Here is a 21,309-nt window from a genome sequence, read left to right on the forward strand (position 1 = left end):
GGCGTCGATATAAAGAAGTTTTTTGGAAAATATTGGATTGTTTTATCAAAAACTGTGAAAAATATTTATGTTTAAAGACAGCGCGGAGAGTGCGCTATTAACAAATTCAACAACTAACGCCCCACAATGGGGCCAAATGTACTTTTTGTGTTAAAATCAGTCTGGAGGTCATAATTTTCATTCAAATTAAACAATTTTTTTTTAAATCTGCGTTACTAAATTCTCTATCGATTCCTCCAGGCCGATTTTTTAATTTTTGTTTATTTATATTTATTTGTTTATAACAAAGTATGAAAAAATCGATATTTTGCTATAAAATAAAGTTTTTAACATTTTAAAATTTTTTTAAGTACATTAGAAATCGTTTTAGTATTCCTGAAGTAAAATTTTTTATATAATTACACTTTTAATAAATAAACAATACGCTAATTAATTAACTTTTAGAAAAAAGAACATGATTGAAAAAATTCAATTTATAGTATATTTCTTCGAGTTTTTTACCCGAAATTTAATGGGTAATTAACATATAAACATTCAGTATTAATTTAACAAAAATTCTTAAAGGTTTAAACAATTTTTTATTGTTAATTGTAAATTTTTTTCATCATTAACTAAGCAATTTTTTTTACATTTCTCAACATTTTACGCAGGAAATAATAATTAAATACAAAAATAAAACGTATTGTGTAAGTATTTAACAATTGTTTAAACATATTAATTATGTTTTTTGTTCAATTTTATTTTAAAAAAATTAAAATTTCGATTTTTTTTATTCCTAAAATGTTTTCTATTTAAATGAACTAAACTCAAAAGTGTGGCTTGCATATGAGAATTTTTCTAATTATTTAAACAAATTATTAATAGCACTGTGTGACAAAATAAAAAAAGTTGCCTGCACTTTTATAGAGACCTAGTAAAATATTTGAAAATATTTGCGATTTATCGATTTTCATTACATTTTTTCAACTTTAACGAGGTTTTAAGAATAGTATTCGAATTAACAGATTTTTTTCATGATAATTTCTCAAAAGTATACTTAATTCTGCGTAAAATGATCATTTTTTGAAAAAATTTTATTACAAATTGAGGGAGATACGTGAATTTTAAGATTTAAAAATTTTTTCTCTAAATTTACAAATATTTCAATTTTGTTGTGGAATTTACATCAGGGCACTTTAAATTTTGTATTTACTAAAAATTGATGAACTAAAACGACATGCATGTCAAACTTGTTTTCGATAAATTCAAATAAAGACAGAGTCCGTACTTAGAGGGGGGGTCCGGTTAAATTTTAACTTTTCTATATTTATATTGTTTAACCCTTTCAGTCCCATAATTAGGGAAATTAAAAAATATCTACAATAGGTATAGTACCTATGGTTTTCGGGGTCGCTGATTACGAATCTGAAATCAGATTTTCAAAATTTTGAAAATTCAAAATGGCGGAGTCAAAATGGCGGACTATAAAATTAAAAATTATTTAATTTTACTTAAAAGTTGTCACTCGGGAGTTTTTGGGGTCGCTGATTACGAATCTGAAGTCAGTTTATTAAAATTCAAAATGGAGAATTCAATATGTTGAATCATTCTTACAAAATTTTTAAATGGCGAATCTAATGTTACCCAGGAGGAAAAGTCGGACGAATGTCGGATTATACAACCGCCTGGGATCCGCGCCCGTACGGACCGCCAGCACCGATGGTCTGTACCGATTCGGATCCTAAAATGCAACCGGCGCGGAACAGATTAGGCTCCGACTTTTGGATCCGCCTTTCTACTTTCGTCAGTACTGGCGCGGTACTGGATTTGTTCCGCCTGCAGATTTCATTCTTCTACGCGCGTCGGAAGAATGACGGATGTTAGGTCTGTACTGGCTCGGTGCTGGGGCGGATCCGACTGCGGATCTCGTAATTTATTGTTATAGTTTACATTATCAGTATAATCATAAATTAATTTTATTATTATAATTAATTATTACAATAACTAATTGCATTTATTATAATATTATTATTAGTTAACCAATAAATAAATTAATAGTATTCATGCAAAGGAAGAATATAAGAAACTTAATTTTTTCATTATATATATAAAAATCCAACTTTATTAATGTGCAATTAAATAAATAATTTTTAATAAATAATATATTAATTTGAAAGAAGTAAAATATATTTAACTTGAAAGAAAATGTGATCAATATATTATAATGCCTACAATAAATAACATATTAAATACAATATATAAAAAAGAGATTATTATTAATTAATTAATAATCTCTTTTTAATTTAAACAATATATTAAGTAATTATTTATTGACACTTTTCTGCAAATTAAATAATTAAAAAAATGTGTTGTGCATTAAAATTTTATTCAATTTAATACTATTACTTATATGTTATAAATTGTTTTGCAGTGAAGTTATGTTCATATTATTCGATATATTATGTAATAAAATATTAAAAAACATAATAATAAAAATATAACATTTTTTTTTAAACGAAATATTGAAATATTCATAAATACACATTCAGTAAAGTATTGAAAATATACCAGTATTACATCAGTTCGTATTTCCAAATTGCCTATTGCCGCGTAGTAATTTTACAATTTTTATTTCAGCTAGTGAGACTTGAAAGCATTTAAGGTTTGAGAGTTCCATGCGAGCGTAGCATAGTGGTTAGCGTGCGAGATTTCGGTGCGTAAATATTCGGTTAGGCGTAGGTTCGTACCCCCAAGCGTTAGGATTTTTCAAATGTGTATGTAATAAAAAATTGCGTTTAAGTGTATAAAGAAATAAAAAAATGTGTAAAGTGAACTGTCAATGAATTGTCATCCGTATTTATCTTTTGCAATTAATTATTATTTTTTATTGATATTTGTTGAAATTATTATTTTGATCCGAGCCGGTTGTCAGGCGGTAGAATGCCAGCATTGCCAGCGCACATCTGACTAGGAAATGAAAGATCCGCAGTCGGTACAGTGCCGGGTCCCAGCCGGTTGAATTATACACGGAACGGCTCTTCGCGGCCGGTTACCAGGCGGTAGAATGCCAGTTCCGAGACGGATGGCCAGCCAGCTCCTGGCCAAGTCATCTTTTGGTAGAATACCAGTTCTCGGGCGGTAGGCAGGCGGTTCCCAGCCAGTACCACTACTCCGGCGTCGGTACAGGCGAGGATCCGCGCCGGTTGGAAATTTCCCACTGGGATAATGTCACCTTGAGTGGACCGCCTAAGCTTTTTTTCCTAAAAAATTCTTTATGACAGCAAATTAATCGGAGGTTTCTATTCCAAGCTTTAGTTTAGATCCCTAGATAAGTGTTTATACCAGAATAGATTTGATTTTTTTTATTTGGAAAAAACAATTGACTTTAAAAAAATAGCTAATTTTTAAGGAATGAAAAAAGTGTAACCTTGAGTGGACCACTCTAAAAAAATTGTAAAAGTTATTCTAAATTCTTTAATGTATTTAATATTTCTGATATATTGAAACAAAATTTATGCTTATGCAGCTTCAGACCATGTTTGTGTCGCAATGTTTACAAGTAAAACCAATTTTTAATAATTTTGGCACATATCACATCAAAATCACAAAAAAATTAATAGAGAACATAAAACAGTTTCAAACCAATTTATTGTCAATTTATTTCCATAAAAATGGTAAACTGACATTAAAAATATAAAAAAACAGGCAGTCCACTCATGTTTATAAACAGTGGTCCACTCAATGTGACATTACCCTGCGGTCAAGTTTAACCTGAAATAATGCGTTTCCGTGTAAAAGTTTGTTAATAACAAAAAAACATTAATAATATAAATTAATTTGTTAAAAACTACTAAACCCTATTTGTAGAAACATAAAAATTAGAAATATGGAATTATTTAAAGTTTTCCTTTAAGTTCTGTTAAAATAATCGGTAACTTAAAAGGTGGTCGATATTTCGACCACTGGGACTGAAAGGGTTAAGGGTACCGATGTTTTTCAAACATTATTTAGGATTAAAATCTATTCTATATTATCAAAATTAATAAAATTGTTCAGTATTGCGAAAAAAGCATATTAAAAGTTCGACAATAAAAAATAATTAAAAAATATGGTAGAAGTTTAAATTTATATTTTACGAAATTTTAAGGCATTTTTTATATAAATTGACAAATAATTATCTGTTATTCTTTATTTAAAGATTATATACCGTCAACTGGGGCTATTTTGTGCACGCGAGTTTTTTAATGAATAAAATTATTAAAATGAATTATTTTCATCTGCTATTTTGTAAAATGAAAGTTAAATTACATGACAATAGAGAGCAATAAATGTTATTATTTAATTCTTTGTCAATTAAGAGAAAAAAATTCCTAAAAACGGAAAATTTGTGTCAAAAATTTTGAAAGTTCGGAAAAATTATACCAGATCTTTTAGAGTTTTAATGTATCTCATAAACTGAGTTAGATATTTGTTGTCAATTGTGTTGTGATGACACATATGTAATGCGCTAACTTTTTATTCATTATTTTAAGAGAAAAGTGGAAAAAACTGAAAAACCAGGATTCCATGGGGCTATTTTGTGCACTTAAAAAAATCAAATATTTTTTATAAATGTTTTATTTAGTAAGTAAAGAAGATTCTGTGTATCATTTTTATACATTTTTATCTTACTTTTCTGTCAAAAGACTATAAGTACGTTAATTAAAATCATTAAAACGATTAATATCTCAACCGGTGCGCAACGTAACCTTAAAAAATGAACTTTAATTAATATTTATAAAGGTTTTCAAATTAGTTTTAAAACTATTTTCTCGTTTCTCTTAAAATAACTTGAAAAGTATATTAGATATTAAATTGTTATCTATTTAACCTTAAAAATATTTATTTCAAGTTTTTTAAAAATATCATTCAAAACCATTAAAAAAGCTCCTATTGAAATGATGTTTTAAAGTTATTTATAAGTGTTTAAACGATCAATTTATAATTATATTAATATATTACTATAAAATATATATATTAAAAAAGAAAGAAATGTTATTTAATATCTGCGTAATATAAAATTTAAAGAAAGATTATTAATTTTTAGTAAATCCAGATTTTAGCAAAATCTTAGTGTTTTATTTTACATTTTTTTGTATAATATCTACAAAAAAAATTTGACTAGGTCATTCTTTTTTTAATTTACTCTCAAATATCTACACAAAAGATTTAATGAATCAGAAACGATTAAAAAATGTTTACGCAACATTATAGAAAGACAAAGTTCGATGCACAAAATAGCCCCATCCCGGGAATTATTGTGTGCACAACTTTCAATGCCTACAACTAAGACAAAAAATTTTTTTTCTTTGCCAAATTTATAGGAAACCTTTAGAAGGATGTCCACAACATATATCAAAAGTTGATTTTCTTTATTCTTTTAATTCTGAATTTTAATAAATCTTTGAGTAAAAAAAAGCTATTTGGTGCACAAAATAGACCCGGTTGACGGTAATAGATTTTAATCCTAAATAATGTTTGAAAAACATTGACACACCTAAACAATATAAATATAGAAAAGTTAAAATTTAACTGGACCCCCCCCCTCTAAGTACGGACTCTGTCTTTATTTAAATTTATCAAAAACAAGTTTGACATGCATGCCGTTTTAGTTAATCAATTAAATTTAGTGAATACAAAATTTAAAGTGCCCTGATGTAAATTCCACAACAAAATTGAAATATTTTGTAAATTTAGAGACAAAATTTTTAAATCTTAAAATTTACATATCTCTCTCAATTTGTAATAAAATTTTTTCAAAAAATGATCATTTTACGCAGATATAAGTATACTTTAAAGAAATTATCATGAAAAAACTCTGTCAATTCGAATACTATTCTTAAAACCTCGTTAAAGTTGAAAAAATGGAATGAAAATCGATAAATCGCAAATATTTTCAACCGCGGTTTTGTCAATTTTTATTTTGACTAAATGAGGAATACAAGTTAGGATAGGTACTATTTAAATTGACATTTTACTGTCACACAGTGTAGTTTTAACTTTTAATAGAATCAAGATAATAATTTACATTTTATCTTGATTTCTAAAACATTTATATTAAGAAATTGTAAGAATATGTAACTATAAAAATAATTTCCTTATATCTAATTTCATAATTGTTTAAGAAAAATAATTTTTGTTATTTTAAAAAATTTGAGTGGCTTAAAAAAATATAAATTTTCATGTTTTTCAGTTTTTATATTTTTTTCTCAGTTAAAGCTCGAAATAAAAAAAGAATTTAAAACTTTTTCTATTTAATGTATGTAACATGCAATTTTAAATTATTTTTTTATTTTTAAGCCACTCAAATTTTTTAAAATAACAAAAATAATTTGTTTAAACAATTTTGAAATAAGATATAAGAAAGTTATTTTTATAGTTACATATTCTTACAATTTCTTAATATAAATGTTTTCGAAATCAAGATAAAATGTAAATTAGTATCTTGATTCTATTAAAAGTTAAAAATATTAATAATTTGTTTAAATAATTATAAAAATTATTATTTGCAAGCCACACTTTTAAGTTTAGTTCATTTAAATAGAAAAAATTTCAGGAATAAAAAAAATCGAAATTTTAATTTTTTTAAAATAAAATTGAACAAAAAACATAATTAATATGTTTAAACAATTGTTAAATACTTACACAATACGTTTTATTTTTGTATTTAATTATTTCCTGCGTAAAATGTTGAGAAATGTAAAAAAAATTGCTTGAACCCATTAAGGACGGGATGTACAAAATTTGTACACAATGTTTGAGGACATATTTCAATATTAAAATGCTACAAGAAAACTTTTTGAGTACACATTTCTTATGTATCAAGAGTCCCTCTTTCGAATGGCGTGCTCAAAAAAACTAAAAAATGTTAAATAAACAATTTATTTAACATTTATTTAACAAAAAACACGATTTTTTAAGAATTTTAAATTGTTTTTTTTAATTTTTTTACAGCTAAACCCTTCAGCATACCTTCTACTGTTATAAATATCGCGTCAAAAATGGCTGGGCTACAAGATAGGGCTATTTTGGGAATTAAATTTTTAAATGGCTCCCATAAAATGGCGACCAAAGTTACTTTTCTTAAACAATATTATAAACAAATGGAGGAAATTTCCAAAAATAGTTAACTTTGCTTGAAACTTGTCACTCAGGGGTTTTTGGGGTCGCTGATGACGAATATGACCTTATTTTTAAAAAATTAAAAATGGCGATCCAATATGGCGGACGACAAATTTAAAAAATTATTGTATTCTCTTGAATCTTGTCACTCGGGGATTTTTGGGGTCGCTGAATACAAATATAATCTTATATTTCGAAAATTCAAAATGGCGGATCCAATATGGCGGACAACAAATTAAAAAAATGATTGTATTCTCTTGAAACTTGTCACTCGGGGCTTTTTGTGGTCGCTGATGATGAATTTGACCTCATTTTTTCAAAAAATCCAAATGGCGGATCCAAAATGGCGTGCGAAAAAACCGTTTTTAAAGAATCTTTTTTTTTTATTTTTTAAAATTTTTAAATATTTTTTTTGCCTTTTATATTTTTAAACATTATTTAGAAAATTTTTAATCTATTCTTACTTCAATTTTTTTTTCATGTGATTCTGAAAAACACTGTTTGTAAAAATATTGATTGCATTGCTGACATAATAAATGCGTTCAAAATTTTCGTCAAATTATATATATATATTTTCATAATTATGAATTAATTTTGATTTTTGATTTTTATATAATAAATAATTTCGAAATTTAATTAAATTACTTTTAATAAATATTATACTATCATAATTAATGTATTCAATATACATAGTATGTATTTAAAACCTATACTCTTTAAAAATTCCCGCAAATTATTTATATTCGAATAATAATTATGAACTAATTAAATAATCAAGAAATTGAATTGGATTAGTTCTTAGAAAATAATGAATTAATGTAATGAATATAGATAGCACAGAGAAAAACTGAACTCAAAATGAGTCGTAAAAGTTACTCATTATGAGCTGCAACAAAAATGAACCTCGCAGATGGCGCCACGTTCTATGTCATTTAGCATTGACTCATTTTGAGTTGCAACAAAAATGAGTCCGAGTTTTCTCTATGAGTATATTGTATTTTCAAAATTCACTGATTTGAAATTTCCCGCCAAATTACACTACCGGTCAAAATTGAGAGACCACCCATTTTCAGGTGATTAAAAAACATTTTCAAACATAAAATATATGGTATCTAAAAAATTTTTCTTTATATTTCTTGAAAGATGATATAATTTTGAAAAAAACAAAATCTTTTTGTTAAGTTATTTCGCCAATATTTTATCTAGATATTTTTAAAAAATCGTTATTTTCAATGTTTTACAAAAATTTAAATAACTTCTAAAATAATGAACGCTTGTTAATGATGTTAGGCTTATTTTAAAGGTAATTTGCTATACTATAAGAATTACTTATAGGCATTAACGTGTAATTTTTTTCTTAGAAAGTGTAGACCGTCAAACTTGGACCAAAAAAATTCAAAAAATTTGAAACCCTTTTTCTGTACTAAAAACTATTCTAGAAAATGTATTTAGAAGTTATTCAAATTTGTCTAAAACATTGAAAATGACGATTTTTTAAAAGTATCTAAATGAATTATTGGCCAAACGACTTCTAAAATATCTTGTTCTTTCCAAAATTGTATCAACTTTCAGAAAATAAAAAAAAATTTTAGTTTCAATAAATTTTATGTTTTAATGTGTTTTTCATCTGTCTGAAAATGGGTGGTCTCTTAATTTTGACCGGTAGTGCAGTTCAAATTCTACCGATATTGGATCCGCCATTTTGAATTTTTGAAAAAATGAGGTCAAATTAAACCTTTTTCCGCGATAATCATATACGTTATCGTTTGATGTAACGCATTTTTAAGAACAGAAACCAAAAAAGAAGTCGCTCTTACAATGAGTAAAGCGATTCGGAAGTGTAAAAGTAGTGTAAAATTTAAGTTTTAAAAGGTAACTTATTTTTTTCCTACTACTTTGGACATTGAAATTAATTGTTTTAATTTAATGAAGTAATAATTTTGACTCAAAAAATATTGTGGTGGCTGCCATAAAAAGTTGCATGTCACAATGAGTGGACCACTGTTTATAACCACGAGTGGACTGCCTGTTTTACCATTTTTATGGAAATTAATTGACAATAAATTGGTTTGAAACTATGTTTTATGTTCTTTATTAATTTTTTTCTGATTTTGATATGTGATATGTGCCAAAATTATTAAAAATGGTTTCACTTGTAAACATTGCGACACAAACATGGTCTGAAGCTGCATAAGCATAAATTTTGTTTCAATATATCAGAAATATTAAATACATTAAAGAATTTAGAATAACTTTTACAATTTTTAGGAGTGGTCCACTCAAGGTTACACTTTTTTCATTCTATAAAAATTAGCTTTTTTAAAAAAGTCAATTGTTTTTTCCAAATAGAAAAAACCAAACAAATAGAAAAAACTATTATGGTATAAACACTTATCTAGGGATCTAAACTAAAGCTTGGAATAGAAACCTCCGATTAATTGGCTTTCATAAAGAATTTTTTAGAAAAAAAGCTTAGGCGGTCCACTCAAGGTGACATTACCCTACTAATAAACAAATAAACTTTTTGTCGTCGAAGGTAAGTTAACCGTAAACTTGACACGCCTTTATTTACAATCAAAAATTAGTAAACAATTAGAGAATTTTAAAATTCTGAGTATTTTATCGTCTTCCAAATACATTTGCATGTCGAATTTAAAATCAATTCGACAATATTTGTCGAAGATACGATGTTTTATGTTTTTAATTTTAATGAAATTTGATGAACAAAATTTTACAGTTTTTTACCATTATTTCCTAAATTATTCATCCTACGAGAAAAAGTCAAAGAGAAAAAAGATGCGCCATTCAATTTTCTAGGTAGAAAAGGTAGTAAAAAAAAGAAAAAAAAAGAAAAAAAAAGAAAGAAAAGAAAAGAAAAAAAAAAAAAAAAAAGGTAGTATATTTAAAAAATTAGAATTTCGAATTTTAATTTTTTGACTTTTTTGAAGGTTTGACTTGCAATAGCGCGTTCATTCGAGCGTCGGGCGAGTTCTTGAATTGGGAGGCTCAATTGTCACATGCGCTGAAGGAAAGAAATAAAGTTACGGTGATTGCTTATAATATTAACATGATCTGTCAAAAACTATTTCGGGTTATGTTATTTTGCTTGCATGGTATAGCATAGCGTACTAATATACGCATATGCGAAAATTCCTGTGTCCAATTCTACGCTTAAAATTAACCCTAGAAGGAGTACCGTTAATTTACTCACCCTCTAAGGAGTAACTGGGGTGTCCCGACACCCCACGCTTTAAACTTGTTTTATAAGGTTTCTATTTAACGTAAAAAAAATTTTTATAATGAATTGATTGGTTTTTTTAGTAAGGAATACAATAATATTATTCATATTTTGATAGATTAAAAAAAATTTGAAAAAACACCAAAAAATTGACTTTTTTCACAAAAAACGTTGTAGTTTCTTAAAAATTTGACTAATTTAAAAACTATTTTAGGTTTTTAAAGTTAAATACAGTCGTGTCTCGTCATTGCAAGATTCGTGAAAATTTCCCACTCTTCAACTCTCGTAAATGCAAGATACTTAAACCACGCCTACTTTCTAGATTTCCAGGGATAAGCATAGGTATATTCTCTTTGGGCGCCCTCTCTTTATTGGAACCTTCATTGCTCCCTAACTGTCGGCACTGAAAGTTGATGACGTCATCTTGCAATTACGAGAGGGTACCGCCCTAAAAGGGCTCGCAGTTTCGAGAATCTTGCAACTCCGAATCTTGCAATTACGAGACACGACTGTAGATACACTTTTAGGGGAAAAAATAGTTTTTGTATTACTTCCAAAAAACATAATTATTTGAACATCTAAAGTGAAAGAAATTAAAGACAATTGACGAATAGTGAAAATCATAAAAATGAACTATAAAATGGACTTAAACAATTAATATTTACTAAAAATGGTGTTATAAATTTAAAATTTCACAAACTTAATATATCTGAATATATTAATATTAAAATTAATAACTTATGAAATGATTCTGTAAATTAATATTTAATCAAAGTTTTAATTAACAATTCTTAATACCTCTAATGAGGCATTATTCCTGAACTGCCCCAAAAATAAAAAAAAGTTCTTGGATTTCCTTTATACTTTGGAAATATGTTACCCTAGTAGGTACAAGTTACTACACCAATTTACAGGTCCAACCCCCCACCCCAATCAAAAGGGTGGGGGGTTGAAATTTCAGCTTCAACTCGAACATGCATTCTTTAAACATTTGTAGTTTCTACTTAAATTATTCAATTAAAAAAAGTAAGTAGTGTTTTAGAAAGGTTTTTTTGTGTACTTTTAAAATATTTTATTTATATAATAAAAAAAAAGTTTTTTTTGCAAAAATTTTTTAAAATAAATAGTTTTTTGCAATTTTGTGCAAGTTCGGTAGTTTTTATTTTCTTTTTAATAATCTCAAATGAAAGCTTGGGAATTCCCCTAAAAGAAGATATAAGTCTGAAAATGGGCCGAAACAATTTGCCAAAGATATAGTGTAATAAGTAAAATTTGTCCGTCCGCTCGCGCACTCCAGCGCGATGAACAGTGGGATTTTTTTTCAACTTACTATTGAAAATTGTCTAGAAACTACAAATTTTATCGGATGTTGATGTTCTTGATTTAAAATTACTAAGAGATCCATCAAAGTCGATTTTTGAATTTTTAATTGTTTATTTTTTTCTTGTTACTCAAAAATTTGACAAATTACAATATTTTTAGAAAAAATCATGTTAGTTTTTTTATTTTTCCATTACACATGATCGAAATCAATTTAAATTACCGTCAACCGGGGCTATTTTGTGCACCAAATAGCTTTTTTTTGATTCAAAGATTTATTTAAATTCAGAATTAAGAGAATAAAGAAAATCAACTTTTGATATATGTTGTGGACATCCTTCTGAAGGTTTCCTATAAATTTTGCAAAGAAAAAAATTTTTTTGTCTTAGTTATAGTCATTGAAAGTCGTGAAAACAATAACTCCCGGGATGGGGCTATTTTGTGCATCGAACTTTGTTTTCCTATAATGTTGCGTAAACAATTTTTTTAATCGTTTCTGCTTCATGAAATCTTTTGTGTATATATTTGAGAGTAAATTAAAAAAAGAATGACCTAGTAAAATTTTTTTTGTAGATATATTATACAAAAAATGTAAAATAAAGCACTAAAATTTTGCTAAAATCTGGATTTACTAAAAATTAACAATCTTTCTTTAAATTGTATATTACGCAGATAGTAAATAAATTTTTTTTCTTTTTTAATATATATTTTATAATAATATACTAATATAATTATAAAATGATCGTTTAAACAATTATAAATAACTTTAAAACATCATTTCAATAGGAGCTTTTTTAATGGTTTTGAATGATATTTTTAAAAAACTTTAAATAAATATTTTTAAGGTTAAATAGATAACAATTTAATATCTAATATGACTTTCAAGTAATTTTAAGAAAAACGGGGGTAATAGTTTTAAAACTAATTTGAAAAACTTATAAATATTAATTAAAGTTCATTTTTTGAGGTTACGTTGTGCACCGGTAGAGCTTTTAATCGTTTTTAATGATTTTAATTAACGTATTTACAGTTTTTTGACAGAAAAGTAAGACAAAAATGTATAAAAATGATAAACAGAATCTTCTTTACTTACTAAATAAAATATTTATGAAAAATATTTGATTTTTTTAAGTGCACAAAATAGCCCCATGGAATCCTGGTTTTTCAGTTTTTTCCACTTTTCTCTTAAAATAATGAATAAAAAGTTAGCGCATTACGTATGTATCATCACAACACAATTGACAACAAATAACTAACTCAATTTATGAGACACATTAAAACTCTAGAAGATCTGGTATAATTTTACCGAACTTTCAAAATTTTTTAAACAAATTTTCCGTTTTTAGGAATTTTTTTCTCTTAATTGCCAAAGAATTAAATAATAACATTTAGTGCTCTCTATTGTCATGTAATCAAACTTTCATTTTACAAAATAGCAGATTAAAATAATTCATTTTAATAATTTTTTTCATTAAAAAACTCGCGTGCACAAAATAGCCCCCGGATGCACAAAATAGCCCCAGTTGACGGTAGTCTAGTATGACCACCGGACAATTAATAAAGCCTAATACAATTTATTTAAATTGTTGCAAACAATGTTAATTAAAAAATAGATTACTTCGGACCTTCTTCATAAAAAAAATTGGTTTTTTTGCAGACAAGTTAAAATTTATGTCTAATTTAGTAAAAAACTATTTTACAGTTAAAAATTATCATTAATATTAACATTTATATAAACAATAATCAACTTCCTTTTGTATTTGTAAACATTTTCGTCATTTTTCAAACTTTAAATATTTATATCATATGTACATTCTTTGAAAAACTTAAAAAATTTATTTGCTTAAACAATTACATTTGTTATAAACAAATTTTTTATTTTTTAACAAATAATTAGCTTTTTTCATCAAACAAAATTTTTTCCTTTTTTATATTTACTATCATAAAAAAGAACTCCTTAATGAAATGGGAATACTATAAATTATTCATTTAATTCTAACGAACATTATAAGTTAAGAAATATTTATATTTTTAATGAAGTAAACCATTATTCAGTTAAAACAGTTTACATTTAAATGCATATAAATAAATATATTTTTTCTGTGAAAAAAGAACAAAGTTAAATATTTGTTAACTTATAATGTTTATTAAAATTAAATGAATAATTTATAGTATTTCCATTTCATTAAGGAGTTCTTTTTTATGATAGTAAATATAAAAAAAAAGGAAAAAATTTTGTTTGATGAAAAAAGCTAATTATTTGTTAAAAAATGAAAAAATTTGTTTATAACAAATGTAATTGTTTAAGCAAATAAATTTTTTAAGTTTTTGAAAGAATGTACATATGATATAAATATTTAAAGTTTGAAAAATGACATAAATGTTTACAAATACAAAAGGAAGTTGATTATTGTTTATATAATTGTTAATATTAATGATAATTTTTAACTTTAAATTAATTGTTTACTAAATTAGATATAAATTCGAACTTGTCTGCAAAAAAACCAATTTTTTTTATGAAGAAGGTCCGAAGTAATCTATTTGTTAATTAACATTGTTTGCAACAATTTAAATAAATTGTATTATGCTTTATTAATTGTCCGGTGGTCATACTAGACTAATTTAAATTGATTTCGATCATGTGTAATGGAAAAACAAAAAAACTAACATGATTTTTTCTAAAAATATTGTAATTTGTCAAATTTTTGAGTAACAAGAAAAAAATAAACAATTAAAAATTCAAAAATCGACTTTGATGGATCTCTTAGTAATTTTAAATCAAGAACATCAACATCCGATAAAATTTGTAGTTTCTAGACAATTTTCAATAGTAAGTTGAAAAAAAATCCCACTGTTCATCGCGCTGGAGTGCGCGAGCGGACGGACAAATTTTACTTATTACACTATATCTTTGGCAAATTGTTTCGGCCCATTTTCAGACTTATATCTTCTTTTAGGGGAATTCCCAAGCTTTCATTTGAGATTATTAAAAAGAAAATAAAAACTACCGAACTTGCACAAAATTGCAAAAAACTATTTATTTTAAAAAATTTTTGCAAAAAAAACTTTTTTTTTATTATATAAATAAAATATTTTAAAAGTACACAAAAAAACCTTTCTAAAACACTACTTACTTTTTTTAATTGAATAATTTAAGTAGAAACTACAAATGTTTAAAGAATGCATGTTCGAGTTGAAGCTGAAATTTCAACCCCCCACCCTTTTGATTGGGGTGGGGGGTTGGACCTGTAAATTGGTGTAGTAACTTGTACCTACTAGGGTAACATATTTCCAAAGTATAAAGGAAATCCAAGAACTTTTTTTTATTTTTGGGGCAGTTCAGGAATAATGCCTCTAATATAAATGTTAAAATATTATTAACAATATAGAATTTATAATTTAAATTTGACTGTTTTTCTGTATTAGAATTTAATTTCTGACTGTAGAGAGAGCACAGAAATTTTTAATAAATCTTAACTCAAATTTCATAAGTTGTTACAAATACAGAATGTCTATTTTTCAAAAAAATAGAATTTTTGTATAAAAATGTTTCTTTTTATAAAATACAACTTTTTCATGCATAACCTATCAATTTATACTTTATCAAATAATTTTAACTGATTAAAAACGATTTTTTTTTTAAATTTGAATTTACTTATCTTGACAATTTTTCTAACGTTAGGGAGTAACTGGGGTGTCCAGACACCCCAGACGTATTTTAACAGAAGATAGAGCTCTTCCTAGAGCAAAACTTTTGGCGGCACATACAGGTGTCAAAAGATAGAGGTTCAAACTAAATTATCAACGGGTTTTGAGCGTAAAAAATTATTGGTTAAGCCATGGGAATACTTTGAATTTTGCTTGGGGTGTCCAGACTAGTGATGCACGTCGGACGAGACGATCGGGAAAAAACGATTTCGATAAAAATGATCGTCTTTTTAAACATTTCATCGTTCGGATCGTCATCGGATCGACAATCTCGACAACATGTTGATCAAATGAAGTATGTGTCGAAACTGTCATTTGACTGCATAAAATTATTAGAAAATTTTAATTTTGATAAATAATTAATGATAAAAAAATCAATAAATTTGATGTTAATATTAAAGATTTATTAAACAGTAAGTAAATGTTACTCTTGAAGTAAATGAATTCATGGTTTAAAAGTTTTTTTAATTATTTAAAGGTTAATACTTGTAATTTAAATAGGTTAAAACTTAAACATAAAAAATACATTTTACAAAATAAATTATTTTATATTATACTATTATTGTAAATAGGTAACTAATTTTTTCATTTTCACATAATCAAGTTAAAAGTTTTTAGTAATGAAAAATTTCCAAATCTGGACATCGCAATAGTTTGAATGTAAATTTTGTATTAATTTTAAATTACTATTGTTTAAAAAATATTTTAAATAATTAATGAATTTTTATTACGATTAATTTTATATATTTCTCTTAATAAATAACATACAACAGAAAAAATTTTCAATACATTTTATTTATATAATAAAGCAGTTTTTAATATTTAATCCAGACAATTAATAGTAAACTTTAAAATAAGTGAGGGGTCTTCCATAAGCAACGTGATCCCATTTTTTTGAAGTCTTTCAGCATGAACCGATGTTGCCTGTACACTGAACAAATCGAGAGTTATTTTAGCTAGAGTCGGATATAATGATTAATTTTTCTGCCACCATTTTTACGTAGAATTTCAAAAACGCTTTTTCCATTTCCGCATATCTCTTCGCAGTCAAATTTTGAAGTTCGTTTCTCAAGGGTACATTCGGATTTAAGTAATGAAATAGTCCTTGTGTATCAGAGTCAGAGAGAAAAGAAAATGGCAAATATTTCTTCGAAATTAAATCTACGATTTTTTCATTGCACGTTCCTTGCACAAAAACCTATAGTAAATATATAATATATAATTATTACTTTTTAAATAAATTAGAAATTTTTAATTATTAGAATTTTATTAATTATTAAATTTTTCAAATTGAAAAATCAAAAATAAATATATAAAAAAAAACTTTCTTCATTGATTCCAGACACCCCAGTTACTCCTTTTAGGGTTAAATAATAAAAACAAACTTTTATTTAAATTTGTAAAAACTATTGTTATTGCTTTATTACAAATAACTTTATGATAAATATTTGTTTACAAAACACATAAGTATATTCATATAATATTCTAGTTATAATTATATAATTTCTATTATGAAAGATTTCGACTATATTAGCAATTAGTGACATCTATTAGATGTCGATTGAACTCTTTGGTTTAGAGTTAGGTGTTATTCTTAAGATAATTATTCCGATATGGTTGTACGTAAATAATTATATTTTTTAATTTAATTTTTTGATCTGAAAAAATATGCTGCGTGAACGACTGCACTGTGCATCTGTGAGGACTCGAACCCCAGCTGAGCCCCTAGTTAATTTCTAATTATAACTCACTAATGCAACTTTTTGTGCTCTCCTCTGAATTAGGGATTTTCAATGTTAATTTAAGTACAGTGAGTTCTCGCGAGTCGTTCAATTCTCAAAAATTTTCAAGATCATAAAACTCACGAGTCGTTCAACGCATAAGCCACGCCTCCGAGGCGATTTCAGGGATGTGTGAAGCATATTTATCGCCCCGAAAGATACAATATTCGATGGCTTTGGTCCGTTTAAATTACACAGCACTGATCAGATGTTGAACGACTCGCGAGTTTGAACGACTCGTGAGTTCAACGACTCACGAGAACTCACTGTATATTCTTCTACAAATTGGTATACTTACGTAATTTTGTGCCCTGATTACGAAAATCATAGTGAAAATTGGCGCAAATTAGAATTTCATTGTAAAACCATAAAAAACACCATTAAATTGTGTTTTTTGCGTATAATTCGCAAAAAACGCAAAATTTTGCAAAATGTAAACAAAAGTTTTATATTTGACCAAAATACACGTTTTTGGTTCTTATCATTATTTGCTAAACTATGTTATTTTGCGAGAAAAACGTAAAAAAAACATGAAATACCATAAAAACCATGGTTAAAATGAACTTTCACTTAGAAAGACATATAATTGTAACAAAATAAGGTTTCTTTACGTATTTTGATGCGCTGATTACGAAAATGATTGTTAAAATTGGCGCAAATTTTAATTTTATGGTAAAAACCATAAAAAACACCATAAAATTGTGTTTTTTGCGTATAATTAGCAAAAAACGCAAAATTTTGCAAAATGTTGTTAACAAAAGTTTTAGATCTGACCAAAATACACATTCTTTGTGGTTAGGGGAGTTTGCTGCGAGTTGGTCACTACTGCGAGTTGGACACCCCTTGATATTTCGAGAATACATAAAGTTTATCCCAGAATTAAAATTGTAAAATGTTTGCCTTATTGATAAGATATATTTATATTTGTTTTGAAAAAAATACTTGCATTATTTAAGATTCTTATAAAAAAAACATTTTTTTAGTGTAAGAATTTTTTTGAGAAGTGGAAACGACGTCTTTTAAGTGTTAATAAAAAGACTACTATTCATTGTTCATAAAAATTTCGTACATGTATTTTTGGATTAATTTTCATGCTCTTTAGGATGCAAAAAGAATTAGCTCCATATATTGTTGCCAAAACTATTTTTTGTGGTCTAAAAAAATCCTGTTAATTCTGCGAGTTGGACACACCTTTTCGCTGCGAGTTGGTCATGATTTATATGCTGGAGATTTCTTTTGTTTTCAAGTTTAACCTATTTTATGTTTGTAAACATTGCAAAATATTTGATTCGAAATTTATAGTTTATAATATGTAAAATACAATATATTTTATAAAATACAAATTTTGCATACACTTTATATTACTAGAGATTTTATTTAATTTTTATGCTTTTTGAGTGGATTTTGTGAGGGTGTCCAACTTGCAGCAAAGAAAAAAAAAAGTCCAAAAATCATCTTTTTAGAAAATTGGCTACATTTTGAAAGTTTTTTCAAAAATTAAATTGCCGCTTTTACAGAAGTATAGGTAAGCTCTCTGGCTTTTAAACAAGACTTTAAACATGTCGATAGCTTAATTTAGTGAAAAGTTATAACCGAAAAACAAAACTATGTCCAACTCGCAGCAAACTCCCCTATCCTTATTTGCTAAAATCTGTTATTTTGTGAGAAAAATGTAAAAAACCATGAAATACCATAACAACTAATCAGAAAGATATTTCCTTAATAATATGAGTACTTATGCTACTTGATGTGCTTAATACGAATATGGTGATGATAATGATCATGATAATGATTGTGGCCTTGAAAAAGGCCGATTGGTTTCACTTTTTCAAGTTATATGGTTTTGTGGCCTTGAAAAAGGCCGATTGGTTTTACTTTTTTAAGTTTAAGTTGTTTCGTGACCTTGAAAAAGGCCGATTGATTTTTTGTCTCTTAATTTTTGTGACCAGGGTCGCAAATTTTAATGTCTGCTATTAATTGCAAGAAAGGGTCCATATTTAACTTAAGAACCCTTCAAAGCCACAAAAATTCACAGAGATGATCTGCCAGGTTACTCTTGCGAACGCCTCCTCTGGAAAGGCATCTTTGCATCCATCTGCAAGAAGATTCGACGTTTTGAGTGTGAGCTCCAGTAGTGGAGTTCACGAATTCCTCGGAATGATTCACTGTTTTGTGAACATAGTTACACTGCTCTAAGTTAGTGTAGCCTTTCCAACAATCGGTATGTATTTCTGTCCCGACAACTACATGTTTTTTTATTAATTCAATTAATGTGTTTTTGACTCTTTTGTTGTCACGACAGATTTCTAACCGATAGTTGGAAGGGTGTCCTCTCTGAATCATTCCGAGTATCCATGAGCCTTCCACTACTCGACCTCTTTCGTATTTTCGACGACCGATTTTGCATTCGTCGATCTCGACGATTTCATCCACACCTCCAATGCGACCCTCCTCTTAGAGATGTTCGTCAAGAGCAACCATGCAGACCTCTCTACAAAAAGAGATACGATCCGCATTTGTTTTGCTGGAAACTTCTTGATTTTCAACAATAATACTTTCCCTCATAGTTTGTTTAAAATCAAAGTTTGTAGAAGAATCGGAGGTAACCGCTAATCGGAAGTAGACCCTATTTTACAATGCATTATTTGTCAAATAAAGTTCTATCTTAGGTAATATTTTAGATTATAGTCGTATTAAATGGAGCACTCGTAGTAATACCTACACAAAATCACCCTATGAAGATCGAAAAAAGAAATAAAAAATTGAAGACAAATTAAATTTGTTTTTCTTTATGTAATAACCAAAATTCAGAAAAACTTCGAATTACATATTTTCTACATTAAAGAAGTTTGTACATCCAGACAATCAATTTATTAACGAATAATTTCTCAGGAATTCTGGATTAATGGGAACTGACACCTTTGACCCGAAAAAAAAATCGAATTTTTTGTTGTTGCTTAAACGATACTTTATAATGTGTAGAATAGAAATTATATCATAAGAGAAAATTTCAAAGTTATTTTATGTGAAAAAAATCAAAATCTGCAAAAGGTGTCCAAGAGCGCTTCAAGTGCTTTCAAAACTTTAAACGTGTTTTTCTCGAAATGACGTTTTTCAAAACGGTGAGCAGTCTAGCTAGAACAGTTTTAATCGGATTGACTTCGGACAAAGTTTTTTTTAATCGTCATTTACTAATGCTTTTGAGTACGTAGCGGATTCTTTTTAGTTTCTTTGTTTTTTTTGGCAACAGATTTTTTGACAAATTTTCGACCTAAAAATCGACTTTTTACTTCAAACAACTGCCAAATACACCAAATTTAATATTTTTAAAATATCCTACGTACTCGAAAGCTAAATCTATCTCAGATTCAGAAAAACTTTGAAATTTTGATTTAGATCAAACGGTCTAACCGGAATCTTGCCCACCGATTTGCTCTGCAGAGAAAGGAGACCAACTTCGGCGCCCTCTATAGGCAACAAATTTAAACTTTTTTTACGTATAAATAAATTTTTGTAAACTTAAAAAGTTAACAAATAAATCCCTCAAATCCAAATTTTGTTTACTTAATTCCCGTGTCTTAAAAAAATTCATGAAAAACAGGTTCAAAAGATGCCTCAAAAGTGTCACTCCTCCTTAAATGATTCGTAATCAGCGACCCCGAAAAACCCCAAGTAACCATTTTCAAGTGAATCAGATGAATTTTTAACTTTGACGTCCGCCATATTGGATCCGCCAATTTGAATTTTGTAAAACTGACATCGGATTCGTAATCAGCGACCCCGAAAACCCTCGAGTAACGAATTTCATCAAAATCTATTAAAGATATTATCTTAATTTACAATTTGTTATAACTGTCAATGTTTGTTAACTTAATTTGTTTATAATTTTTAAAACTTTACCTGTATCATTTTTTTTATTCAAGGAGTACTGTAATATTAATTTTCACTAGTTTTGAATAATAAATATTCGATTATATCAATGGGAGAACAAATTATTTGCAAAATTGTTACTTTTCTTTAACTTTGCAATAAACAAATAAAAATTTAAATATCGGGCTCGACAATGCTCTTTGCAATTTTGTGAGCTTTAATTTAAAAAAGAAGTAATAAAATCGGTTAAAA

The sequence above is a fragment of the Leptopilina heterotoma genome, unplaced genomic scaffold (assembly GCF_015476425.1).
Source record: "Leptopilina heterotoma isolate Lh14 unplaced genomic scaffold, ASM1547642v1 Lhet_132, whole genome shotgun sequence".
Classification (NCBI taxonomy): Eukaryota; Metazoa; Arthropoda; class Insecta; order Hymenoptera; family Figitidae; genus Leptopilina; species Leptopilina heterotoma.